Source organism: Alligator sinensis, unplaced genomic scaffold (assembly GCF_000455745.1).
Source record: "Alligator sinensis unplaced genomic scaffold, ASM45574v1 scaffold67_1, whole genome shotgun sequence".
Classification (NCBI taxonomy): Eukaryota; Metazoa; Chordata; order Crocodylia; family Alligatoridae; genus Alligator; species Alligator sinensis.
Genome location: NW_005842111.1, coordinates 1,718,190 through 1,726,879, shown reverse-complemented (window position 1 = coordinate 1,726,879; position 8,690 = coordinate 1,718,190). Strand labels below are relative to the sequence as shown.

At 41.0% G+C, this 8,690-nt stretch overlaps 1 long non-coding RNA gene across 2 annotated transcripts in view; it reads left to right on the top strand.

Annotated features, from left to right (window-relative positions):
• Window positions 1–4,011: 4,011 nt before the first annotated feature.
• The window catches only part of LOC102368787, a 16,357-nt gene continuing 11,678 nt past the window's right edge, over window positions 4,012–8,690 (top strand). For both annotated transcript variants that reach the window (XR_323947.2, XR_003094295.1), the window contains exons 1-2: window positions 4,012–4,252; window positions 6,685–6,819. This is a non-coding gene — a long non-coding RNA (uncharacterized LOC102368787). The remainder of the gene's footprint in view (window positions 4,253–6,684; window positions 6,820–8,690) is intronic.

Below are 8,690 nucleotides of genomic sequence, written 5' to 3'. Positions count from 1 at the left end.
GGTCGGACTAGATGATCTGCCCAGGTCCCTTCCGACCCTAGAAACTATGAAACTATAATTGCAAGTAGCTATCTAATATGGAGCGCCACCGTTTTAGCAGTAGAAATGGTAAGGATTTTTTCTTTCAATTGTGTCTAAACATATAGGAACACCTGAAGACCAAGTGTCAGTTTCTACGTCCTGGTTCAAGTAGTTCATGAAATCTTTTAAACTGGATTTTAAATGTGGTGCATCATGAATATTCTGCCATTGAGACAGGTGTAATAAAGAATGATACATTTTGCTGATAGGAGTGCAGCTTAAACTAACAGGTTAGACTGAGAGACTATTGAGATACACTGGCTAAAATGTCAGCACCTTAGGCATGCAATCAGTCCTGTAAAGGAATGAATGCTGTGGCCTCTGTCAAGACAAATGCGGGACTTACACTTGCAGTCATGTACTTAAGTATAAAAGTATGTACACAAGAATAAAAGTATGTAGGATTAGCACATGACATTATTTGCAAATGCAGTCATTTTTATAAATACACATACTATATGTTTACATATATGCTAGTAGATAAGACATACTGGACAGGATTCTGTTCTAGCTATAAGCTGCCTAAGTATGATTCTATTCTACCCCATTCAAACTCTTGAATTTTTTGTAACATACCATCACCTTACTCTTAAGACTGAGTCATAAAAAAGCAGCAAGAAGGAGGAGGATGTATACAACTTTTGTACTAACCATTTTTTGGGCCTAGAAACTATATACCAGTTTCAGCCCTAGCCTCTCTTTACCAAGCAGATATTATAATGCTAATGAAAATCAGCATGTTGGCTTGCACTAGAGAGAAAGTACTATTAGGTTCAGCAAGCTGTTCACTGTCAATACCTTTATTATATATTAATTGTCTTGTATATCCATTTGGAACTTCTCTGCCTGCATGTATATGTGAATGCATGCACAAACATATACCTATTCTCTTCTAAACATTTGTGCAACTTGCTGGTAGCATACTATTTCTCAAATCATGAGTTTGACAAGTGCATTAACTTTTTTGGACTTTAACTCACCAAGAAATATTTCTATTTCTTTAAATGTTCTCCTTATTCTTAAATATCTACCAAATACTTTATGCAAATGGTGTTTGGTGAAGTGTTCACTATAGCTCCACTATGACTCCTCATTTACGGTGTTAGTCTTGTAACACTGTTTTCACTGTGGTTGGATAACAAAAAGATTTACTAGAGAAGTAATGAATAGGCCAATTGATGAGCAGCAAAACAGCAAAATACCACACTTCCAGTGAAAATGTCTTAACCTTTCAGCCTGCATAGCAAATTAGAATGAGTCTAGGGGAAAGAAACAAATATGGTAAAATGTTTAGAAAATAGATGCTGAAAGATATTGACAGAATTGGGTTTGATTATCTTAATAAAGAGACAGCTGAGGAGCATTATAGGGTCCTTCACTTATGTAAAAAATTATTATAAAGAGAACACTGATAAATTTTTCAATATAGCTACTGAGAATAAGACAAAAATGATCATCTTAATTGCATCAAGAGGAATTGGGGTTAGATAGTGGGAGGGAGTGGGAAGGGATGTGTAGGATCCCTGTCATCGTAGCTTTTCAAGACTTGGTAAGATGTACTTTTCAGGATTGTTTATGAACACTTGATCTTGCTTGATTAGATGGATGGATTAGATGATCTCTTGAGGTCTTCTCCAGGCTTCCACTTGAAATATTTTATGACTAGGAAATTTACATGAACACCTCCTATATTATTTTCAACTAATTAACTAATGAATATCAAAAAAAAAAGAAGGAAAAAGAAAAAAAAAAGTGTATATTATTTTCATCACCTTCATGATTTGTTTCCCAACCATTATCAGTTTTTAGGCTGAGTCTAAAAAAAGGCACTTTAAGTGTTATACCATATTATTTAAATAAGAATGTTGGCATATTAATGAAATGCTGAATTTAATATACTTAAATCACGCTTAAATGAGAATAATTATATCTGTCCACAATTCTTCTATACCACAGCAACAGGGGATAGGAGGTGGGTGGGGCTGTTATGTGGGAGGTGGGAGAGGGACAGGAGGTGGGGCATGCAGATGGGGTTTAGCGGGCATGGAGCTTCTGGGCAGCTGTAAAAGACAGGTGGGTGGGCCGAGCAGTTCCCCATGTACCTGGATCCAGCCTATGTGCCCCCATTGGGCCTCACAGCTATTTGCTCATCTGCTGGGCCCACTCCTAGGACTGCCCAGCAGCTCCTCATGCCCTTCACCCACAGAGAGCTGCCAAGCAGTCACTGGGAGGCCTGGCAAGTATCTGCAGGCTGGATCCAGGCGTACGGGGATGTGCGGACTACAGAAGCCCAGGAGCAGGCACAGGAGGGAAACCTCTCCCCTGCTGCTGCTCCCATTCTGGGCTGAGCTCAGCTCCTTGCTTCCCTGTAAGAAAGTGGGGAACAAGAAACTAGGGGAGAGTAGGAAGGGCAGGGGTCTGGTGCATGGGGGCCCAATCTAAGCCAGCACAGGGGTAACAGGGCCCAATCCAGGGCAGGAGGGGGGCCTGATTCTGGAATCTGTACAGGGTCTTCATAAAGTCCTTGTGCACTTTTAAACTTTAATAACTTAGGTTGTACTCAAGGACTTTATGAATGCCCTGTATTGTTGCTTGGCATGGAACAGATTTGAAGCTCCAAGTCAAGCCCCTGCTCACCAGCCCTCTAGCAGAAGTTTAGAGCAGTGCACATTAGAGCAGGTATTTACCTTTAACATGCAAGTATTCACAGGATGTGCTAACTTTAACACCACCTAACATTCCTTAGAGTTAACACATGCTAATTGTAACACAATGACATCCTGTATGTGGCTTCATATTGTTTAACTTCTGTTTAAATGTAATTGGCAATATACTATGAAAGTAAATAATATGGATTTTTGATGGAATAGCTTTGGAAACTGGGCTTGCATTTCCTTCCTCTGCTTATATTAACTTTTGGTGAAACATATGACTTTCACAACTGGCAATTATTCAGTACTGAAACTAAAGCTCTCTGCAGGGATGAGACATGGCTGATGAATTTCTTCAAAGTTCTGTGTTTTAAGATTTTGTTTTAGCTCCAGGCATTACACAGGACAGATGAAATACTGTAGCAATGATTAAGCCAGGTCCCATAAGATAACAGCAGGCAGGCTTTTTATTAAAAATCATAGCTCATGTGTTCTAAGAATGCCTGAATCCCTAGCTTAAATCAGATAAATATGGTGGTGTTTGTAGCAACCAGAAAGCAGACTGCTTCGCAAATCCTATCTAATGAATTTTGGACAAGTTGAAGGACAAAAATATCCTGAATGATTTCAAGTGCCAAAGCAGACATTGAGGTATCATGAATCTGAATTTGTTTTTAAAAGTCAGATTGAAAACCTTGAATTTCAAATAAGGAACTAACCATGTTCAGTTGTCCCAGATCAGGAAGGCGTGTGTGTCCTAGTAGGCATCTTTAAATCCATGTTTCAGTCCCGGAGCTCTCTAATAATCCAGCCCCCACCTTAGAATACAGTAGCTACCGAGATACCCTATTCTTAGCTTCCTTTAGTCCCAAAGGATCATTCTGATAGTCAGTGGGCAAATCTACACAAGATGTTTACTGCAGAGCTGCCTAATTAGCTCTGCAGTAAAGTCTCAGTATCTACACGTGCAGACCTATTAGACCACCGGAAACTAATTAAGTCTGCCACAGGTTCGTATTTGTAAATATAACTACTAATCTCCTGCTGAGTACTAATCTCCTCCATGCGTGTAGGTGCTGATGGGGCTGGCTGGGGCATGAGACTACTAGCTGCCTGCCAGCTACCCCTGCATTGGAGCACCGTTGTGCCCCAGCCAGCCCCTCCGCAGCATACTGAGCTGGGTCAGAGCAGCCCTGGGCTGGCTGACCCCCCAGTCTCCTTGCCAACCTGGCCTGCTCCAACATGAATTAATGTGTTGTAGTCCTGGGTGCATGTGTAAGTGAGGCTCCCAGGAGTAATAAACTCTGGCACGATATGCACTGCAGTTTATTGTTCCATACTAACAGCACATATAGAGGCACCCAGTAACTGCTAAGAAATATACATCCTGGCCATGCTGCTTCTTTCCTATAGCTGACTGCCTTCTCAGAGACCAGGACGAGGGGAGAACACAAGACTTACTGCTGCAAACCTGCACTACCGGAGGAACCTGCGATTCAAAAGGAAGCCTCCACATAACAGTTAAGCTTGCTGTCAAATTATTTTGTTCTACAAGGCCTGACCATGTGTGTTTTCTTATGGGACTTTATGGCATATTTATTTACATAAAGACAGGCTCTTTAAATGCAGATAAACATATCTGTTTATGAGTGGAAGGGTCTAATGAAGCCACTCCCCTGCATTTGCTGCAGTTTTTGATACAGGCTACCATTGTTTCTGTTTTTAAACAATGATTGTTTAATGTAAAATGCACTAACAATCCTGTAGAATGGACTGGAGTCCAGGATTTGCCCCTATTCCTTAAATTGTTTCTTTGAATGGCTGCACCTTAGTGTAACACACGATATGCAACATGGATCAGAGATAATCCTGCATAACTTTGAACTGCCTAATGAGTGTTTAGGACTAGTTTCAAGTGTTAATGTGTAGATAATCTGGGTTAAAACCTCCAGGAGCTACCCAAAGTTACTGTGTAACAAGGCCTTTTCTTTCTGAAAAAATTCTGGATTCCTTATTTCTTTTAATAGATCATGAATTTGGTACCCATAAACCTTTTATATTTGGAGACCTGTAATAGCAGCTGAATAAAATGACTCCAAAATGGTAAGCAAAATTTGCCTGGCCTAGGCTCCTGGGAAGTAGAAGCATTAATTCTCTCTTGTATTTCCAGAGATAGCTTTTTAAGAGGTTTTTTTTAGTTCCTTCAGGTACTGTGCTGTGGGGTCCTCAGTCAGGAGTCTGTAAAACTCCAAGTTGGAAAGTTGTCTCTTGGCTTCCTATATGCATGCTGTTGTGCCCATGACAGCAGTGGCACCCTCCCCCACCCCCTGTATCAGCCTGATAATGATAATATCAAGGTTGATTTAAGGCTCAGCATAGCTTCCTATTCTACATGCCTCAGATTATAATGCAAGTACTGTGGTGTTTTTTGACAATCTTAGAGTGGACACAAAGGGCACATCCAGACGAGCACGCATGTGCCTCTTGTGGTGTCTCAAAGCAGTTTGAGATGCTGCAAGAGACATGCTGGGGAGAAAAAAATGTTCCCAGCATAGTTTCTAAATATGATACCTAAAAATCCAGGTATCAACTCCCCGCCCCTCCCCACAGAAAAAAAGTGGGGCAAGGCATGCTCATGTAGCGTGCCCTGAAGAAACCAGAGGCAGGATTCTCCAAAGAGACACTCTGATATAGTGTGTTTGGTGTCCCTAAACAGCTAAAGATAACAAATTTAGGTACAAGTTATCTGGATGTTTGGATAAGTTATGAAGTTGATATGGAAGCAATTATATATCCTTATAGGTAGCCTGTCCAAGAAGCTGGATCAGTCTTCAGGAGGGGCAAAAAGGTGATTCACTGCTAAAGGAGCAAAACCCAAATGGTTGGGATAGTTAGATCTGAGAACATACATTCACATAGCTATGCAGACTGAGTTCTGAGATGATGTGTCAAGCCCTGACCCAGGCAGGGGAATTGCTTTTTAAAGGTGATAACCGTCTACCCAGATAGTATTTGATTAAAACTAGAGAATCTTTATATCTAAAAGGATGTAAATACTCTTCCACTTATATATGTCAGTAAGTTGCCTCATTAGTCAAAGGGTTATACATTAGAGGGGCAGGAGGTTATATACACAAAATATTTAAACTTCAAGAAGTCTATAGAAGAATAGAATTGGTAGATAAAGACAAGCATTTAAGCTATGCTGTGAGAGAAAGTGGTTGTCTACAACTTTGCTGGGCACAGGACAACGCTAGAGTCCCTCAGCTACAGTGATGAGCAGAAACTGTGTCCTTGGATTTAAGGTGCAGGGTAAGATCAAATTGGTGTTGTGCTATTTTCTTTTGTCTGTTTATTCTTATATCTCTTCCTGCATCTCAACATATGGTTACTTTTTTTTTTTTTTTTTTTTTATAATAACCCTTTTTGTTATCTGTTGCAACTCAGTTACTGTCAGTGTTAACTGTGATCATTTGACTATACGGGCAAGGTTTATCTTTTCTGAGCGCGTGACCAAAAGGAGAGGGTGATTAATCTAAGCTGGCAAAATCCCATCTGCTGAGAGCTAGCTGGATTTGGGCAAGAGGGAAAGACTGAGGTGCCACAGACAAAGGACTTGCCCCTTGGCCTCTCATCTGATTCTTAGTGGTCAAGCAAACTTGATGCAGAAGGGCATTTCAATGGTTGGAAACACCTGAAAAGTGTCACAAAGGAATACCAAACTGCATCCAGGGGCAGGGTGTATCACACTGATCTTTGTCAGTTCTGTGAGTCTGGTGTTGATTTGTTCATGTTTTCTGTATACAACACTGATAAGCTGGTTCCCTCAAATTCTCAAAGTGATTAAAACATAGCTTGTCAGAATAGGCTGTATGATATATGGTTTAGTATAGAGTGGATTAGTCACCTTGAATTCCTTGGGTATGATATTCACCTGCTTGCATCTGATTAGGAAGAAGATATCTGAGTGCACATGAGCAAGTTTTTTGTGTAGATTGACAGAAGACCATTTCAGAGCTGAGGATGGTGCAATCCATGAGCAGAGAGATAGCTAGCTGTGCTACTCTGATGTCAGGCAGAAGATAAGGTATGTTGAATCTTATAGATTTCCTTTAAGTAAATCATTACTACTTATCACTCAAAGATACAAGGCATGCAGAGTAAAGGGAAAAAAGAACAAAGTTCTATACATGTATTTCACCTTCCCCATTTAAAAAAAAAAATATTTTAGCAATCTTTAGTCAGGTCCCCTCAGCACAGCTAAGTCCCTTGGCAGGGAGAAGCATACTGTTCTGTTAGTATCATGGTTTCTCTATACCAGTGTGTCAGTCACCTGGACTGTCAGCCTCAGTCCATTGACAACCTTTTCACTCCTCTTTCCTGAGGCCAACATTTTAAAGTTTAGGATCCCTTTTGATTCTGTACTATCAGCCTTGGGAACAAAAAGCATGCCAGACTAAATAGAATCACTTCCAAATTAGTGCCACAGATATTGCTAGCCTTTAAAGCTTCTTGCTCCCAGATGCTTTTGCTGTTCTTTTTATGTTTTCTGTAAATTCTGCATACTGGCCTGCCTGACTGTCATAGGTAATGTGAGAAGTATATGATTTATTAAAAACCCCCACACAATAACCTCATTCTATCCAACAAGAGAAAGACAATGACAGAAGTCAGATAAATCATTAAGGATGACCACAAAATGCATATATTATTGTTAAGCCTCTCAGGATATATTTTAGTGGCACACTGTATGTCTAACAGGAAGCTTTTAGCAATGCAGTATTGTGAGCAGCTGTTGACTTCGGACTCTTAAGAGTAGGATTAAGTCTTCAGACAGATACAATGTGCACTTTGGTAAGGCTACATACAAGAGTAGTATGATTCAGGGGTGCTGGTGAGAGACAGCTAAACAGAACTTAACCTACTGGCTTCAATCATCCGATCTGTCAAACACAATCCAACGGCTACTGTTGCATCTTCCTTTCCTAATAAAATAAATCAATCAGATCTATACTAAGTAAAGCCAATAAAAAGGAATGGATCAAACAACTACTGATGCAAAATCTCCAGTTCAGTCAACTTCTTTGACCAATGAGCAGGGCTGGGGAAAGTACACCTCCCTATATCTCCCCTCCCTTCCCTGTAACGGATTGAGGTGTAGGCAGTCTTTCCTAATGTTAGGTCACCAAGGGAAAGCAGGACCTGGGGCTGGGGCTGGAGCTGGGTCAAAGGGCAGGAACCATATACCAAAGCCAGAAGAAAATCCAGAAGCAGAGTCCATAACACAATCCAGTGTCAGGATTCAGGGATCAGATGCCAAGTACCAATCCACAGGGCTAAGTCAGAGCCAAACCAGGGTCATGAGCCAGGAAACAGAACCCCAACCAAAGTCCACAAATAAGCCAAAAACCAGGGTCAGGAACCAGGAGAACAAAAGTGCAGGAAGCTTGCAACAGCAGACCTGTTCAGTGGCCGGCAGACCAAAGACCTCAGCTGGTGCTAGGTGGTGCTCCATGTAGTAGAAAGACCCAGAGGGCTAGATCTGAGGGACATTCAGCTCTTTTATAGAACAGAAAACAAGAGCTAGAGCAAGTCCACTGTTTCTGAACTTTGACAGCTTTGAGATTACATTGCCACTCCTGATCTCAGAATACTTGATGCAGTATCTTATTCAGAGACTTAGGTGGATCCACCCTCTAAAAGCATTATTGTTAGGAATTGAATAGTGGGTGGGATTTATAGGATCCAGGGAAATAAGGCTGGAAGGGACCTCACAAGATCATCTAGTCCAGCCATCTGCTCAAGGTAGGATCATCCCTGACTAAACATCCCAGCCAAGTGTCTTTCCAACCTGCTCTTGAAAACTTCCAAGGATGGAGATTCCATAAAGTTCTCTAGGTAGCCTGTTCCAGTGCTTGACCACTCTCACAGTCAGAAAGTTCCTCTCGTCTCCAATCT